Genomic DNA, 20,198 nt, shown 5'->3' on the forward strand with positions numbered 1-20,198 from the left:
CCGGACCGAACACAGTGCAGGGAGCCGGGCTCCTAGCATCATACTTATGTACGATGCTAGGAGTCCCTGCCTCGCTGCAGGACAACTGTCCCGTACTGTAATCATATTTTCAGTACGGGACAGTTGTCCTGCAGCGAGGCAGGGACTCCTAGCATCGTACATAAGTATGATGCTAGGAGCCCGGCTCCCTGCACTGTGTTCGGTCCGGGACTTGCGGCCGAAATACGTCCGTCAATTACGGACGTAATTAGTGTGTGTGCACATACCCTAAACCCTGCCCTGCTCCACCTAGGAATGTCCACAAATTGGCATAGAAATTCCTTCTTTTTATGTAAACTTCTACGCAGCCGCCCTTTTCACACCTAATTCACATGATAGTGCAGCAAAGCATTTAAATGTTGAGAGTTTTGGCATTCCCTGTTGTAAAATAGCCTGTTCCTATTGATAAGCTGACAGGGAGCTGCAGAGAATTGGGACATTTTTATTATTATTATTATTATTATTATTATTATTATTATTATTATTATTATTAGATTATAGGGAACAGTTCCAATAACAAGTGTATATTAGGGAATTGTTGTTAATGCTGTTATCCAATATATTCATGCAGGTTCCCCAGAATTGATCATTTATTTATAAAACTGTGAACAATCTCCTATGTGTGCATGGAAGCCTATCATTCTGCTTGTTAGGCGTTAAAAGAAATCTTAAAGGGATTTTATAATTAAAAAAAAAACCTGTTAGTTTCCAGAAACAGCGCCACTCTTAACCTTGGGCTGTGTGCGGTATTGCAGCTCATCCATATTTAAATGAATGAGACTAAACTGCAATACCAATCACAGCCCATAGACTAGAGTGGTGCGGTTTCTTAATAAAACAGCCATGTTTTACTTATCCCCCTTTAACTAATGGAACAATATTGCTACTGGGCAGTAGCTTCTATAAACGGGTTTAGAAACATCGTTTCCGACAGACATAATGAAGTTATTAATGAAACATACAGCACATGGGGAGGCTGCACAGGCGATGAATAGGGTTAATCAGACATACAGTACTTTGATCCCTCAGCTGTGTGTGCAGGAGAAAAGACAACATATTTTTTTGTTACGTGTGTACATTTTAAAACAAGGCCAAGCGAAAAAAAAGCTTTAAGCGAGAGAATGTAGAACAAAAGCTCGTTGTGAGCTGCGTACAAGATTTGGTGAGTTCTTATTCTGCCCTTTTTTCTGTGGGAGTTACTTCCTGTTGTTGACTTGAGTTCTTTATTTAGAACCACCTAGTTGCAGAGCGACGGTTTGCTTGCAGAATGCGTGTCATTACAACTTTTAAAAAGCCGATCAGAAGAAGAATGCTTCAGCGCTTTTCACATTTTTATTGCACTCGGATTTCTTCCAATGTCTTGTATTATAATCACACAATATAAGGAAATAAAACTTCACAAATGTCTTTATCTGCATCATTGTGTTGTATTTGGAATAAGATGCAGATGCAAAGAAATGACTATTTAATAATTTAGAATAACAATGTTGTAAGATGTTTTGCACTAATCTGAAGAAAGATCATCGATATATCCTCAGATATGAAATTCACAGAGATGCTGCAAGGGTGCAATGCAGTAACTTCACTTGCATGCAGATTTCCACACTTAGCAAGTGGCCTGACTGTTGGGATTCCCACTGATCATGAGAACAAAGGGTCCGTGGCTTCCAACTAAATCCTGTGCAGAGAATCAGAATCCAGCAAAATTGGTGCCTGGAAATTTTTTTAAGGGGCTCCGGTGCTCCACAGAACACCACAGCCCCTTCATTTTAGTGAATAGTTGGGGTCCCAATGGTCAGATCCCCACTGATCATTCTGGTGACATATCCTGGCAATATGGGAAACTCCTTTAGGCCACTTTCAAACAGCAGCATTTTGGTTAGTATTTTGCATCAGTATTTGTAAGCCAAAACCAGGAGTGGAACCCTTAGGGTATGTTCACACAGACTATTTTCAGCCTTTTACCCCCTGAAAAACCGCTGAAAAATTGGAAGCAGAACGCCTACAAACATCTGCACATTGATTTCAGTGGGAAATACGGCATTCTGCCCTGACGGGGCGTTATTTTACGCATAATTTTCAAATAACGGCGCCTAAAAAGATACCCCGTAAAAAGAAGTCCATGTCACTTCTTGAGCTGTTTTTGGAGCCGTTTTTCATTGACTCATTGAATAGAAAAACAGCTCAAATAACGGCCGTAAAAAAACGCTGCAAAAAACGAGAGATGCTTAAAAAAAAATGGCTGAAAATCAGGGGCTGTTTTCCATTGAAAACAGCTCTGTATTTTCAGGGGTATTTTGTTAAGGCTGGGTTCATACGACCATGTTACGTCCGTAATGGACGGAACGTATTTCGGCCGGAAAACCCGGACCGTACACACTGCAGGGAGCCGGGCTCCTAGCATCATAGTTATGTATGATGCTAGGAGTCCCTGCCTCGCTGCAGGACAACTGTCCCGTACTGTAATCATGTTTTCAGTACGGGACAGTTGTCCTGCAGCGAGGCAGGGACTCCTGGCATCGTACATAACTATGATGCTAGGAGCCCGGCTTCCTGCAGTGTGTTCGGTCCGGGTCTTCCGGCCGAAATACGTTCCGTACATTACGGACGTAACATGGTCGTGTGAATCCAGCCTTAGGCCTCATGCACACGACCGTAAAAACACCCGTTATTGCGGGTCGTAATTACGACCCGCAATAACGGGCTCATAGACTTCTGTTAGCCACGGGTACCTTCCCGTTTTCTCACGGGAAGGTGCCCGTGCCGTTAAAAAAATAGAACATGTTCTATTTTTCTATTTTACGGCCCGTGCTGCTATACTTTATAATGGCAGCACGGCTCGCAAAAGCGGCCGGCTGCCCGTGGCCGGCCGTGCCCGGCCGTGCTCGTAATTACGAGTCGTAATTACGAGCACGGTCGTGTGCATGAGGCCTTAGTGTGTGAACATAACCTGAGACCTAGTTCACACAGTTTTTTAGCGCTGTTTTTGATGCAGAAACCGCGTCAGAAACCACTCCAAAAACCAGCCGAAATCAATGGGAGGTAGAGGCGTTTTTTCCCGCAAGCGGAAAAAACGCTCGTGGGAAGAAAGCGACATGCTCTTTCCTCAGGCGTTTCCGTCTCTGACCTCCTTGACATTAATGGGTTGCAGAGAAAGCGTTTTTCGCTGCGTTTTTTGCCTGCGAAGAGAGTGCAGGCAGGTCAAAAATCTGCCTCAAAATTCCTGAAGGAATAATGAGGCAGATTTTTGTGCCTGCAAAAAATTCCATGTGAACATACCCTTAAAGAGAAAAAGGGTAATAGAAATACTCCCCGTAATACTGCCATGTTCAAGAAGCCTTAAAAGGGTTATTCCAAGACTATCCCAAGAATAGGTAAGAAATGTCTGATTGATGAATGCCACCACTGCTGGGACCCTCATCGATTACTAGAACAGGGGTTCCAAGAACTTTGAATGGAGCGGTGTTCGAGTATATCGAGAATGACAGAGACAACCGAGTACAACACTCGGCTGTTTCTATCAACCTTATAGACATTGAATAGAGTGGCAGAGCGCATGCTAGGATACATCCCCATTCAAGCTTCACCTCACTGTGATTGTGCAGTGAGAAGGAAGAGGAGTCTCGGGACCCCAGTTCTAGTGATCAGTGGGGGTACCATTGGTGAGGACCTCAGCAATCAGAAATGTATCACCTACCTTGTGGATAGGTAATATATAGGAGATCCAAACATAGGAGCAGCACTGTGTCAATAGCCAGAAACGGTTGGTGCTAGCTTCAAAATATCAAGGAGTGACGAGCTCCTCATGCATATATCCAAGAAAAAGAGACTGGAAGCAGCACTCAGCAAAAAAATGTGAATTTATTCACCCAACACAGCAACGTTTCACAAGTGAAACGTTGCTGTGTTGGGTGAATAAATTCACATTTTTTTGCTGAGTGCTGCTTCCAGTCTCTTTTTCGTGGATAGGTAATAAATGTTAATCTTAGGATAACCCCTTTAAGCTAACATCACTCATGGTAGAGTTTGGGCAAAAGTGGTTGTGAACTGCACTACCATACCTCCCAACTTTTGAATTCGGAAAAGAGGGACGTTTTAAGCCACGCCCCCTAACCACGCCCAATATCCCGCATAAACACATCAAATCACGGCCAGATCCTTCTTCAAATAACAAGTGCAGATTTTCACTGCGGATCTCTAGACTGTCTGGATATCACAGATATTATGGATCCGGTTATGTCATCTTTATGTTACTTTTCCTAACTTGGGTATAACAAAGAGGCTAAGAATAATGAAAGTCAAGAGGGAGACCCTGTGGTTGATGACTTTTCAATTGACAGGTAGCAGAGTTACATGATGGGGATTTTTTTTTTCCAGTTGTGTAACTACCGGTCAATGGAAACTACTGGTCAATGGAAAAATCATCCACCAGAGCACCCCTGTCGATTGCTCCACACACAGCCCCCCTGTACATAGCGCCAGACAAAGCCCCCCTGTAGATATCTCCAGATGCAGCCCCCCTGTAGATAGCTCCAGACACAGCCCCTTGTAGATAGCTCCAGACACAGCCCCCTGTAAATAGCGCCAGACACAGCCCCCCTGTAGATAGCTCCACACACAGCCCCCCTGTAGAGTGCTCCACACACAGCCCCGCTGTACATAGCGCCAGACACAGCCCCCCTGTAGATAGCTCCACACACAGCCCTCCTGTAGATAGCTCCACACACAGCCCCCCTGTAGATAGCGCCACACACAGCCCCCTGTAGACAGCTCTAAACACAGCCCCCTGTAGACAGCTCCACACACAGCCCCCCTGTAGATAGCTCCACACACAGCCCCCCTGTAGATAGTGCCACACACAGTCCCCCCTGTACAAAGCGCGAGACACAGCCCCCCCTGTACATAGCGCCAGACACAGCCCCCATGTACATAGCTCCACACATAGCCCCCCTGTAGATAGCTCCACACACAGCCCCCCTGTAGATAGGTCCAGACACAGCCCCCCATGTAGATAGCTCCAGACACAGCCCCCCTGTAGATAGCGCCACACACAGTCCCCCTGTAGATAGCGCCTCTCACGGCCCCCCTGTAGATAGCGCCACACACAGCCCCCATGTACATAGCTCCACACACAGCCCCCCTGTAGGTAGGGCAACACAACCCCCTTATACTTTGTGCCACAATGCCACCAGAGCGGAGAGCGGTAGAGGTAGCCTACTGCTGCCGCTCTCCACTCTGCTTTGACGTCACTCACCGTCAGAAGAGGGCAGGAGTCTTGCAGCGGCGTTCTCACTGGTGTCGATGCCGGCCCGGGAGTGAACCAGTCCAGTCACCTGACCTGTCACCTGACCGGTGAGGTCAGATGACAGGTCAGGTGACTTGACTGGTCCACTCCCGTGCCGGCATTGATCCCAGTGAGAACACCGCCGCAAGACTCCTGCCTTCTTCTGATCGCTGCTGCAGTCGTCTGGCATGCAGGACGCCTGTCAGCAGAGATCAGCTGTTTTGATACAGCTGCAGTGCCCAGCAGGACATTTTGCAGACCGCCCGGGACGGCGGGACCCTGGTGAGAAACCGGGACTGTCCCACCGGATCCAGGACGGTTGGGAGGTATGGCACTACTATTGCATTTAAAATAAAGCAGCACACACCACATGTATTATTGTTGGTATGAATTTGCGGCTGCCGCTTTTTAAACCTTTTACAGGCAGTTTATATTCTGGCGTTTTTTTTCCCTAATGAAATCTATGGTAAAAAATGCCACATCTACAGTAGGCTGCAACTAAATAAAGAAAGTTGTGTGCCAAAAACAAGGTCCAATATTTTCCTAAACCAAAGTTTTTGCTGGACAAACTATTTTTAGAATTAATTTTTTCAAAACTTATCAAGCAGTAGGCTTTAATTATGGTAGCCTATTAGAATTTACATGTGACAGGTGCTAAATATATTTGAAAGAAAACTGTAATAATAAAAATAATAAACATTTTCTGGAACAGAAAAATGGCAAAATATTCTCTGTTGACTTCCACTGCAGCCAATCACGGGCCTTAGCGGTGACGTGACATTCTTGCCAGCATCAATGCAGAGGCCAGTGCTTGGCTCCACCGATCACTTGCAATAACGGCATGTCAAAATTGCAGGTGGCAGTGGAGCGGCAGGGGAATGAACAGGTGAGTAATTTTTTTACTTTCCTACTCTTTGCTAATTGTTTTGGGCACTGTATGTATAATTAGGCAAAGTATGGCTCTCTAAACACTGTTTGAATTAATGTGGACAAAGTATAGAACTATGTGGACATAGTATAGTATTATATTGGCTCCATATTTCTGTATGTAGGCAAATTAGGGCACTCTCTGGGCACTGTGTGGCACAATGCAGGCACCGTCGCTCCCAAGCTCCAGAAACAGCATAGCTCGCCATGTTACGCTGTTTCCGTAACTCCTGTTCACTTCTATGGGAGTTATGGAAACAGAATAGCTCCACAAGCTCGGCTATTTCCAAACTTTCGACCACCTCGTCAGTCTGTGGCCGGAGAGCAGCAAAAGCAAAAGAAGGTAGGACGGGGGTCAGCGGTACCCGTTCTAGAGATGCGGGTCCAAGAGGTGGGACCTGCATCTATCGGACATTTATGGCATATCCTGTGGACATGCCATAAATGTCCAAGATGGAAAGACCCCTTTTATGTAAAATATGTGTTTGTCTGTTTTTTTTTTGCAGAAATTTTCATAATTTATTTTACTTTTTTTAATCTGAAAGGGATATTTAACATTTTGATTGCTTATCTATTTATTATTATAATGTACTGGCATATATCTATATGCCAGTACATTAGCATAAAGTACTAATATAGTATTAAAAGTACACAGGCAGTTGTTAGGGCATACATAAGTATGTTCTAACAACAGGCAATATATGGCCAGACAACCCTATTTGCCTTTGTAAACAGCAATCAGCATTGAGTATTTGGATGGGTTCTCCAGTTGTGTACTACAGCCATTGTCACACTCTTGGACCCATGAAGACAATGACGAGTATGCTAGTCATGAAGTGGCTACTGTCAGTAACTATTTAACAGCTAATTTGAGAACAAGATGTTTTTCATAGAGACCCTCCCTCGTACTTTAGAAAATCATTTACTAATGCGCCAATTTCTTTGCAGTCCCTTCATGTAGTCTAATAGAGAGTAGGAAGCATTGTTATTTTCCTTTTAAGTTGGTACACTTCTTATAGGGTTCCTGAGCAGCTAAACTGTCACACTCCATGCTTCTGTACCTGGGAAAAGGCTAGAAGAAGGGTTTCATATGGGAGCTGTTCTGTCTCATGATTAGCTGAGAACCAATCTATTAGTTCTGTGTCATGCCCATGGCCGCGGGCTGTCAGGCTCACTCACCTCCTGACGGACGCAGCCATGGATCTGTGAGTGCTGGCCCCCATCTCCTCCTCAGGACACCCAGCGCTCACTTCCGCTTCTCCCGGCCAGGTCCCGTCTCACCTGAGTTAAAGTACAAAATTAGCCCATGAGCACCCTGGACTATAAGAGGGGCCCAGCCCCTTCCTGCCTTGCCTGAGCTTTGTTGTCGTTACCCTAGTTTGTCTCTGCAAATAGTCTCCTAGTGTCTTCTAGTTCCCAGTGTTTCCCGTTCCTGCTACCTGTAACCTATATACCGTGCTGTCCTGGTCAAGTACCGTATTGAGTTGAAGTCGTACTGTGCTGTGTACCACACCTGTCCTGTTACAGCATGCCTGGTGTCTGCCTGCTGCCAATGTCCCTTCCGAGCCTGCCTCACTACTGTCTGAAGCAACTACAGGTACACCTATACGAACTATAGGCTGTTACCTGTGTCCTGTTGGCCAGTTGCCATACCGTTAAGGCGGTACGGCCCAATGGGTCCACGTACCCAACGTGACATTCTGTCTCCTATTTAATACTGCTTTTCCATGGTATCCTTGCCAGTTATTGATTTATCTTCCTGGTTCCCTCTACTAGTGTGCTCTGTGTTTTAGTTTGAAACCTCAGGTTGGTTTTTGTGTTTTTTCCCATTTACCTTTTTTGATTTTTTCCTAACTGCTACTGTGTATGACCTTGAACTGTTGACTATTCTCGCTTGTCTACTGTTTGACCCTTGTTTTTTTTTACGCGGCTCTGACACTCCCGCTCTGTTAATGACATTTGCTAGTTTGACACTTCTACCTGTCAGCTCCACCTGCCAGCAGCTTCCTGGTAAAAGCAACATATTCCCTACCACCAGCAGGGATACCCAGGGTTTCCTAGCTAGGTTCCTGATAATGGGTTCACCCTTATCACAGCGGTTTATCTGCTTTAGGCTGGGCCCTTGTACTTTGAGGGGGTTCGCAGGGAAAGATTGCAACCTCTTGCTGAGTCAGGCAGCTAGCACCACGTATGGCAGTGGGTGTGCGTCCACCCATCTAAAAACCCATTTATTTCAATTAAACAAAAAAAATCGCTAGTTCTACAGTCCATCTCTAATATCCCAAACTATATTCCTATTCAGTTATTTTGTAATTGAAATAAGTTGATATGCCTTAAAAAGCTAAAGCAGCAAAATATTAAATGCACTATTTAACATAAGAACAGTAGATCAAGGCATTATATTAATAGCCTATTGTACATTTTTCTTTTCCATCTGTCAGTAGTGCCACGCCTGTTAGTAGTACCATATCTGTTAGCACCATGGAGAGATCGCATTGTCCTTTTCAATATTATTCTCAATGCTTATTCATTAGCCCCCTTCCAAGTCCATGTCATTCTGAGTGCAGTGTGGTGCTCCCCCGCTGTATTCTTGAGATGTTGTAGATCTGCCGGAGCCCCCCTTTCCGTACCTCTGTAATTGAACTTTAATACAATACATCAACAATTCATCCAAATATTATGTGTTGTTGGACTACTTGAAACTTTTATAAAACGATTAAATTCTACAAGGAAAAAATATAAACTTCACAAAATTGTCAACAATTGTTCTATAATATGTTTCACTGCTGTTCTTTTGTACTATTTTGTATCTGTAAAATATTAATAAATATTTTCATTTTACATAAGTCAAATTTAAGTAACATTATACAATATGAACATTTACGGGATCACTCAACCAATACAATAAGTGCGCTACAATATAAAAAACGTACTCAGAGAATTTGCCAACACATATTGTAATATCCACAAGAAATGTTATGATTAATAGGTTTGTATGTAGAGGAAAATAGGCGACACTCACCCAGTCAGTCGTGTTGAAAAAAGTAATTCTTTACTGCGATCCCTGTGGGTATCACAGTGGAAGAATGTAGGACTGCACACAAGGCGATTGCAGTTTTCGTCTGGCCCGGTCAGTTTTTTCAAGAGATACACTTACTGATGGCTCATTTGTAATTGGTGGAGTTCCAACAGGGATCCCCACCAATGAGCAGAGCAAAGGGAGCCACTGTGCTTTTGCATTGGAGCCGAAGAGCTTCAAGTTACGCCTCTCACATGTTGGCATTACCGTGTCTTCTATGTCATGAGTTGTGTCAAATATATGTTGCATTTTGCTCAATTTCGTCCAATACACGAAATTACACATTTTGTCTTTTCTTTGTTAAGTGTTCTTCCTACCATACTATTGATAAATGTTTTCCATAGTCTCTCCCGGTGGGTACCCCCTCTACGGAATCAACATTTCAAATAAAAAAAAAAAATGCTTATCTAATATTGTGGTCATCTTTTTCTTGTAAAATGAAGGGGAACTTTCTGCTCTTCTGCTCTCTAGTGTCTCTGCTGGTTGTCTACAGGAATGTCAACCGTGGAAATTTCTTATTTGCTGGAGTTTCTCCTTAATCTTGTGAAGTCAAAATTGTCCGGATGTCTTCTTTATGCTTGACACAACCCCCGATATTAACAACTTTAATAAATCATGCCATTTTTACATTTCTCAGATATTGTGCTGTGTTATGTGACCTAACTCTTGAGCATGAATATTAGAAGAGGAGTTCACTTGTAGATTCCGTGTACAGCCAAATTGCAACTACAAGGTAAAGAGCAGGCACGATGCAGTTGCAAGTTACCATGACAACCTAATATCCATTTTGAAAAAAAAGACTTGTAGATTTATTCGTGTTTTTAAGGAGATATGGTGTGTAAATCCGATGAGACCATTTGGCTATATAGCTGTGAGAAGCATTAAGCTGCTGTCTGTTTTATTGAAATAATAGGACTCTTAAAATACCTTCCAAGTTAAATATAATAAGATTGATATTATAAATTGTAACGCCAAATATTAACTTCTACTACAGGTTCGCAAATATCAAAAGCAAACACCTAGATTATAATATGACACACTTTACAAGGAAATATTTAACAGTCATGCATTTTGCTGCTAAACAGCCATGAAATATAGGTCTCTATATCCATATATACGTACAGTACTGTGGGACATAGCTATACATAAATATAATATAACCCATAGAAGTCAAGTTCTTTCATATTTAAACTGCGGTATACTAAACTTTATGTATAATCGAATTTAATGATGTGATTACAAATGTCTATTAAACAACAGTGAATCTAGTATTAAAGGGTTTGTCGACAAAGTAACTATAGTCGCAAAGGGGATACAAATGCCATAAAAATTTAGCATTACGAGCTATTCACATAGTCAACCATGCGAAGCATGGATGGACCGGGTCCGGCAGAGCAGGAGCCACTCTGACAAAGCGACTTTCCGTTCTGGCTCATAGAAAAGGGTTCTAAGCATGTGACCTATCTCTATGACGTCCGTAGGCCCTAATATGTCCTCATGTCCCTTCAATAAGCCACATTAAGCAAGAGACATTGCTGTCACTTCCTAACGATCAGTTAATATTAGTGAATAGGAATGGTGATTGTGAGTTGTATCATATCCTTATCACAAAACGTACAATTCAAATTATGTGACTATCTTTTTTTTCTCACTTTTAATAAAAATCATAGCGCCGTTAAAGTGTTATTCTTAGGGTATGTGCACACGACCATTTTTCAGGCAATGGAGGAGTTTTACGCCTCGAATTACGCCTGAAAAGACGGCTCCAATACGTCTGCCAACATCTGCCCATTGCCTGCAATGGGTCTTACGATGTTCTGTGCAGACGAGCTGTCATTTTACGCGTCGCTGTCAAAAGACGGCGCGTAAAATTACGGCCGCGTCAAAGAAGTGCAGGACACTTCTTGGGATGTAATTGGAGCCGTTTTTCATTGACTCCAATGAAGAACAGCTCCAATTACGTCCGTAAAAGACGCAGCGAAAAACGTTAGTACATGCAAAAACTTCTGAAATTCAGGAGCTGTTTTCTCCTGAAAACATCTCTGTAATTTCAGACGTATTTGCCGTTGTCGTGTGAACATACCCTTAGGGTATTTCTTTCAGAAATTTGAGGCAGATTTTGACCTGCCTGCACACTCTTTGCCGCGTTTTTCAGCCGCGGTGATTGAGCGCTGCAGGCAAAAAATCGCTGCGAAAAACGTTTCTCTGCCTCCCATTGATGTCAATGGGAGGTCAGAAATGGAAACGCTTGAAGAAAGAGCATTTCGCTTTTAAACCGTTCGCGGGAAAATACGCCATTGAAGTCAATGGGAGGTGATTTTGGCAGTTTTTGATGCAGTTTCCGACGTGGTTTCCGTCAAAAACACCGCCAAAAAACTCTGTGTGAACTAGGCCTTAGAGTGCTAGGGCATATTTATTTGCCAAAACAATACTAATGCCAAAAGTGTCATGTATTCTGTTATATATTCCTTTATTTGAAAAAATTGCTAAAGTTGTCTCAAGTCCTACATCATCCTTGGGGCAGTTAGAACGTGAATACACCTGATGGTAGAAATATTGCATAAAATATAGAAGGGAATGGTGCAGAGCAGTCAGTGAGCCAGACTACATGACTGACAATAGTAATGCTAGTAGTAAGAAGTGGTTTATAAAAACCTCTCAACTAAATACTGTAGATGTAATAGTTAGGTGCCCTATCTAGTAGTTAGGTACCGCCATATAGTAGTTTATCCACCAAATAGTAGTTACCCCCATCAATAGTGCCCCCATATAGGCCCCATGTAGGCCCCCTACATTAATAGTGCCTCCTTTGCGACAATAAAAAACTGAACTCACCCTGGTAAGTCAGCATCCTCCTGACCTCCAGTAAGCCACAGGCGTAAAATAGCCTGTGGCTTACTAGAGTTAGTGGCATAGCAGGAAACTAATGGCCCGAGGCTGGCAGGCTCCCTTCCCCTCCAGAGCTGGTTGCTGTCACACCCCTTGTGACCGCAATCGATACGCCCCCGTCATCATGCATTTCCCATGTAATACTGGTAATACCCATACAATACTGTTATAATCCCCAAATAAGCAACCAAAAATAGCTCAAATAAAAACATCCTGAAGTGTCCAAGTAATAACGCCATGCAAGGGAAAAGATGGCTTAAAGTTTACCTCAATGGTCAAAACCAGAGATTTCAGACCTGTAACCATAATAAGGGGGCATTAAGGGTGAAACGGGGGGGGGGGGGGGGCTCATATGGCAGCTGCTAAAAGGGCATTATACTGTATGTGGCAGCTATGGGGGGCATTATCCTGCATGTGGGGCATTATACTGTATGGGGGCTTTATACTTTATGGGGGGTATTATACTGTATGTGGCAGCTATGGAGGACATTATACTGTATGGGGGCATTATACTGTATGGGGCACCTATTGGGGTCATTATACTGTATGTGGCAGCTATGAAGGGGATTACACTGTATGGGGATTTATACTGTATGTGGCAGCTATGGAGGGCATTATACTATATGGGACAGCTATGGAGGCATTATACTGTATGGGGGCATTATACTGTATGGGGGCATTATACTGTATGTGGCATGTATGGGGGGAATTATACTGTATGGTGCATTATACTGTATGGGACAGCTATGGAGGGCATTATACTGTATGGGGGTTTTATACTGTATGGGGGTATTATACTGTATGTGGCAGCTATGGAGGGCATTATACTGTATGGGGGCATTATTCTGCATGAGGTGCATTATACTGTATGGGGTGCATTATACTGTATGAGGGGCATTATTCTGTATGGGGGCATTATACTGTATGTGCCAGCTATAGGGGGCATTATACTGTATGGGGGCATTATACAGTATGGGACAGCTATGGAGGGCATTATACTGTATGGGGCATTATAGTGTATCGGGGCATTATAGTGTATGGGGAGCCTTATACTGTATGTGGAAGCTATGGGGGGCATTATACAGTATGGGGACATTATGCTGTATGGGACAGCTATGGAGGGCATTATACTGCATGGGGCAGCTATGGAGGGCATTATACTGAATGGGGGCATTATACTGTATGGGACAGCTATCGAGGGCATTATACTGTATGGGGACATTATACTGTATGGGACACCGATGGAGGGCATTATACAGTATGGGGACATTATACTGTATGGGACACCGATGGAGGGCATTATACTGTATGGGGGGCATTATACTGTATGTGGCAGCTATGGAGGGCATTATACTGTATGTGGCAGCTATGGAGGCCATTATACTGCATGAGGGGCATTATACGGTATGGGAGCCTTATACTGTATGAGGGGCATTATCCTGTATGGGGGCATTATACTGTATGTGGCAGTTATGGGGGCATAATACTGTATGGGGGCATTATACTGTATAGGACAGCTCTGGGGGGCATTATCCTGTATGGGGGCATTATACTGTATGGGGCAGCTATGGGGGCAATATACTGGGTAGGGCATTATACTGTATGTGGCAGCTATGAAGGGCATTATACTGTAAATGGCAGCTAAGGAGGGCATTATACTGTATGGGGCACCTATGGAGCATTATACTGTATGGGGGCATTATACTGTATGGGGCAGCTATGGGGGGCATTATACTGTAAGGGGCATTATAGTGTATGGGGCAGCTATGGGGGACATTATACTGTATGTGGCAGCTATGGGTGGCAATATACTGTGCGGCAGCCACCAGGGGCATTATACTGTGGGAGTAGCTATAGGGGAATTATACTGTGGGGGGCAGCTATGGGGGCATTATACTGTGGGGGCAGCTATGGGGGGCATTATACTGTGGGTGTGCAGCTATGTGGGCATTATACTGTGGTGGTCAGCTATGGAGGGCATTATACTGTGTGGGAGCAGCTATGGGGGGCATTATATTGTGGTGGTCAGCTATGGGGGGGCATTATACTGTGTGGGGGCAGCTATGGGGGGCATTATACTGTGTGGGGGCAGCTATGGGGGGCATTATATTGTGGTGGTCAGCTATGGGGGGAATTACACTGTGTGGGGCAGCTATGGGGAGCATTATACTGTGGTGGTCAGCTATGAGGGGGAGCATTATACTGTGATGGTCAGCTATGGGGGGGCATTATACTGTGTGGGGGGCATTATACTGTGTGGGGGCAGCTATGGGGTATTATACTGTGTGGTGGCATTATACTGTGGGGGCGTTATGGGGGGCATTATACTCGGCAGCAGAGCATAGGCGTGTGCAGGGGTCTGGTGGTGTTGGGGAGGGGTAGGGGGGCTCAAGCTGAATTCTTGCACCAGAGCCCATGAGCCTTTAACTACGCCCCTGGCTCCGTAGAACAGACCATAAGCACTTCATGATCAGCCATATGGTGCCTCCAGAGGTATTCTTCCCAAGATTAAGATATTTCTAGTGGGGAATTACTGTAATATAGCATCCGATGGGGAATGCCACAAAACTCTGTATGCCTCCGATTTCATACATAAGAACAGTATGGTCCATGTTCTATGGGTGCCTTATTACAGCTCTGTACAAATCGGGGGTTATATAGAACTATAATACAGCAATGTACATTTAAACTAGGGTATTTTTACACATAGCAAATTTGTTGAAAAATTTTCCAAGCCCCATTCAGATGAATAAAATAGCCATAAAAATTACTGCAACTAATGTGCCATATGTGAATATACACTAAGGTAATTTCTAAAAAAAAACAAAAAACACCACTGCATGTAAAAAGCACACGTGTGTAGTATGTTTCATGCAAAGTAATAAACTTCAGGTACGTAGTACATTTAAAAGCTTTCTATTACAGCTGCTTCACTTACAAAAACAGCTAACATGCAGATAATGTTTGAAAGAAAAGTTCAAAGTCCTATATCAGGTGATGCATGGTGGAAGAATTATATACTGCATTTCATTATTGTAACCTGTCTAGTCTCTGTCTGTGAACATTGTAACTTAAGAGTTTTCCAACCTAAGATGACTAGAATTTACTTGCTTGTACATGTCCGCCTGCAATTTTTCTCTATATATGCAAAAGGTCAGTTAGGAATACGAAAGGATGTACAGCAAAATGGATCTTTTTAATGAGTTCTGGGCTCTGGTTTAACTTTTTTTCCCACTCATATAGTCAAAAACACCAATATTAGTATGATTTTCACTTTAAGGGTATGTTCACACGCACTATTTACGGACGTAATTCAGGCTTGAAAGCGTCGGCAAACATCTGCCCATTCATTTGAATGGGTTTTACGATGTACTGTGCAGACGGTCATTTTTTTTTACGCGCCGCTGTCAAAAGACGGCGCGTAAAAAAGATGCCCACGTCAATGAAGTGCATGTCACTTCTTGGGACGTAATTGGAGCCATTTTCCATTGACTCCATAGAAAAACAGCTCCAATTACGTCTGTAATGGACGCTGCGAAAAACGGCTGCACATGCCATTACGTCTGAAATTCAGGAGCTGTTTTCGCCTGAAAACAGCTCTGTAATTTCAGCCGTAACGGATGTGCACGTGTGAACATACCCTTACAGGTTCCCGACCGTTGGCTGTGTATTTACGGCCGGCAGTCAGGGTCCTTAAAACCCGTGCCATAGACTATTTATGGTGCAGGTTTTAGCTTGCTGCCCGAGCGATCGGGCAGCTGAATGTCGGGTCTACGGCAGTCAGTGACTGCTGGGGACCCTGAGGAGAAGATAGAAGAAGCTTTCGCTGCTTCTATCTTCTCTGATATCTACTAAACAGTGCATAGAATAGAGGCAGCGGCAGTGTCGCTGCATCTATTTGTGCCGGTGATCATGTGACTGGTCACATCATCGCTGGGATGCCGTTAGTGGCAGACTGCTGCTGGGTCTTGATAGACCCAGCACAGCCCTATTAGTGACAATAGTCACTATAAGAGGGCTGATTTCCCCTGTAACTGGGACTGCTGTGCAGCTCCAGTTACAGTGGAAAAACATGGTGCAAAAGAAGAAAGTAAAAAAAATAAAGTCCCCCAAAGGTCTTTTCTGACCTTTAAGGGACAGACCATAATAATAAAATAATAAAAGTAAAATAAAGTGAAAAAAAATGTATAATAAATACACATAAAATACCCACCCCCAAAAAAAATTCCCCCGCCAATCATTGTTGTAACGCTAGCCCTGACCCAATTACCCTAATATAGACATGTAATATATAAAAATTTACGGTCGACAAAGACAATCACAAAGAAAAGGTCTATTTTAGGGTAAAACTATGTTATTACCAGAAGAAAATTGCTAAAAAGTAAAAAAGCTTATTTTCTTACTATTATTTTCAAACTTTAAGCCTAAAAATTCTGAAATAGCAAAAAGGGTGTGTATAAAAATGATTAAAAAAAAAGAGACCTGCAATGTCTATGGAAAAAAACATCGCAAAAATCACGTTGCTAGCCCAACAAATAAAAAAGTTATCGCTGTTTAACTAATGCGTGCTAAAAATAGCTAAACGGTGTCTGGTTCTGAAGGCTCAATGGCGCGGTCCTGAACAGGTTAAAAAAAAAACATAGTCTAACTTTGTGTTAATTTCCAAATCAGAATAATATTTTAATCTTGAAAAAATATTTAGTGCTGCCATTATTTTAGAGCTGTCTACAGGATACTACTTAAATGGGTTGCCTCACCATAACTACTTATCACCTCTCCACAGGTCCCATAGAGAATGAATGCTGCTTTGTTCAAACAGGGGATTCATGACCTACAACCTTGTGACCGGTGGGGGTCCTGTGGATATGTGAGAAGTTGTTATGGTGGGACAACACCTTTAAAGGTAATGGATACCTTTGACATGGAAAAATGATTTTTGCATATGTTAGTAATTACATAGTGTCAAAAAAGTTGCACTAAGTTTAAGGCTGCAATTTTCATTCCTTTATTTCTTTTCAGACCTCCTGATATGCAGTTTGCAACCTGCTTCTAGTTTCAGACTTTTCTCATGTGGACTATATCCCTCCTAGTAATACATGATGGATGTGAGTTCTGTGACTCCAGGATGCTGCTGTATTCAATAGCCTTTATATATCAACACAGCTTCATTCCTGTACTGCTTTCTCCTTCTACAACCCCTAAGGGATTTCTACTCCCTTGTGCTAACAGACACATGCTGAAGAGTATGTGATTCCCCCCCCCCCCACACACACAAACACCCTCCCCCTACAAAGTGTCCTGGGTTCTCTCCTCTCTCTGTACACTGATACACAGCCTGTGTGATTTATCTTTCCTCCTTCTGTGCTTTCCTCCCTATCTACATTCTGATACAGTTTAACCTGTGTGATCTGCCCTCCCTCTCCACTTTCTGATCTGAGGGGATCTCCCTCTCCACTCTCTGATCTGTGTACATCCTCTCCCCCCTTCCTTCTCTCTATGTCAGAAGCAGCAGGACAACAAACTGTTGAAGATGTTGCGCAGACTCTACAGTATGAAAATGGTAGGATATTTCTAATAAAGACTATTTAGAAAGTTGCTTTATATTGCATTTAGGAAACAAATGAACAATAAAACAAATTTCAGTGCAAAGGTGTCCATAGACTGGCTATGCGCACTTTTGCCATTTTTACTGCTCAAAAGCATTTAAATTAAAACAAATTAAATTTATTTGCAAATAGTATGGATTCAAAAAGATTATTTTGTGTCTACAGGTCCTGTGCAAACACATGTATCCCCATGGTTACAGACCACAAACAAACCCTGTGTGTAGTTTCATCCTGCAGTCATGTGTTACTCTACTCCATCTGCCCTTCTTCTTGCTAACCTACAGACAGTAAGAGAAGATGCCTTTTGCTCTTGGATTTTGTATTGAAGATTTTAGGGATTCGGTCAAAATCCCTGAGGATAGCACCCGCCATTTATTTGGTTCTCGCTACAGTGCAGTTCCTATACATTGTTTGTTTCTAGGTGTAGAGAACAGTTACCTGATTAGGCAGTGGACATTATTGGTGGATATACAGTGGCATACATAGAAGAGAAGGGGCCCCATAGCAAAGATTAACATGCGCCTTCATTATAGTGGCTATCTTAGCCACTCAGGAGGGAAGGGCCCCATTATGCCCTTTCCATGACTTTTGGGCCAATTTCCAACCCCACTGTTAGCAATGCAAACAGAGGGGGGAGTCTTTCATAGATTCTCACCACCCAATAGCAAAAAGGATGGAACAACCAGAACTGAGCCCCCGTTCTCCAAAAGCCTCATACACCCCAGTCAATCCAACATTGGTATGTCTGTTAAACAACTATTCATCCCAATGATCGATTCATCCCAACTAATTTCTGTATCTTGCAGGGGTGACTGGATTGGGGGGCTGGCTTGCGCCCAACTTGCTGGGTGGAAGGAGGTACGCTAACAAGCCAATTTTTCTTGCCGATTGTATTTCAATACTGGGCTAGGGCTGCTTGCTAAGACCTTACCCTGGGTAAAGAAAAACCTAGCTAATACTAGGTTTAAACTCATTCCTTTTACTCGGAATGGCCCCTCTTTATCAAGCAGTTCCTCTATTCGCTCTGTGACAGCAACTTAGACACCAAGCTTTTTACATCATAAATATAATATCATTTAACATGGACACTGACAAAAATAATCTTCCTTTTGCTGACACAGTGCGCCAGTACATGCTGGATACAGTTCAGAAAATAAGAATTACTTCTACCTGGCACTGTCAGCAAATCTTGTGATGTCCAATAATTCATTCTTTAAAAGCAGTGTGCGACTCATCTGAGAAAGAAGCTGGACAAAAAAAAAAGTGTCATTATAGGAAGGTTTCTATTACACATTAACCTAAAACGCTTGTTCACACTTCTATATGAAATAAAAGCTACGGTATGATTACAACATTAAACATCCCGGTTCACAGAATGATCTGTACTTGGTCTGTAGGCTCATGACTAATGGTCACTTTTATGTGCAGTCTTCAAGTATTATTATACTAGGGAACAGTCGCTTTAGTGGATCATTAAAGACAAAATGATATGGAGATGCGCTTGAGGTTATGACCAACATTAAGGGACTTGAATTGTATTTTATATCTCTACTGTGCGTCCTATATTAACATTTATCAGCTATTAGCAGAGGTATTAGCCACTTAACATACTAAATGATACTGAAAAAAAAATACCGAAAAAAATCATTTAAATACTGGGGCTTGTTTTATTTGGATAAGATATTCATATGTTGGTATCATTATTTTTAAAAATGTTTCCGTAGAAAATCCACTTTAACAGTACAGTTTTAAACATGATATTGTAAGTTATAAAACATTTGGTTATCTGGCATATTTTGAGCAGGCAAGATGCCTGACTAGCAGAATTTCTGCACAATTGGAAGTTTTCAACAATAAAGGGGTACTGAGGACTTTAATATTTATGGCCAATACATCAATCTAGGTTAATGAATGGTCAGTATATTGCTCCAAAGCATGAGAAATAACGTTTCCTAACTTGTTCTCACTTGTCCTGTCCCAAGTACTATTAGGAGTGAACAAGACTTTGACAAACAATTTGTTACCTGTTTTTTTGCTTTTGCCTGTTTTTCATTGGTTGTCAATAGTGGCCGGCAAAATCAAGCAGGAAAGTCTGTATCTTGTATTTGCATCCTGCGTTACACTCTTTGCCAGTGCAGTCCTATTAAAACATAAAGGTTAAAATTCTGCCATGTAATGAACTGCAGATGGGATGCTTCATACGCAACTTTTAGAAATTTTAGAAGGAACTTGCAATAGGCAGGATTTTACCTAAAGGGAAGTCATAAGATCTAATTTAAAGGGGTTCTCTACAACATTTACATCGATGGCCTAGAATAGGCCATCAATGTCTGATTGGTGGCGTCCAACCCCTGAGACAGCCACCAATCAGCCC

At 42.7% G+C, this 20,198-nt stretch overlaps 1 long non-coding RNA gene across 2 annotated transcripts; it reads left to right on the forward strand.

Annotated features, from left to right (window-relative positions):
• The first annotated feature begins 1,117 nt into the window (after positions 1–1,117).
• Positions 1,118–17,908, forward strand: LOC142761359 (uncharacterized). Of its 2 annotated transcripts, XR_012883620.1 has the most exons (5): positions 1,118–1,201; positions 6,074–6,209; positions 9,967–10,062; positions 17,002–17,121; positions 17,238–17,908. It is a non-coding gene; the product is annotated as an uncharacterized LOC142761359 (long non-coding RNA). The 2 variants fall into 2 exon arrangements; XR_012883619.1 differs by lacking the exon at positions 6,074–6,209.
• The last annotated feature ends 2,290 nt before the right edge of the window (positions 17,909–20,198 follow it).

Source organism: Rhinoderma darwinii, chromosome 4 (assembly GCF_050947455.1).
Source record: "Rhinoderma darwinii isolate aRhiDar2 chromosome 4, aRhiDar2.hap1, whole genome shotgun sequence".
Taxonomy (NCBI): domain Eukaryota; kingdom Metazoa; phylum Chordata; class Amphibia; order Anura; family Rhinodermatidae; genus Rhinoderma; species Rhinoderma darwinii.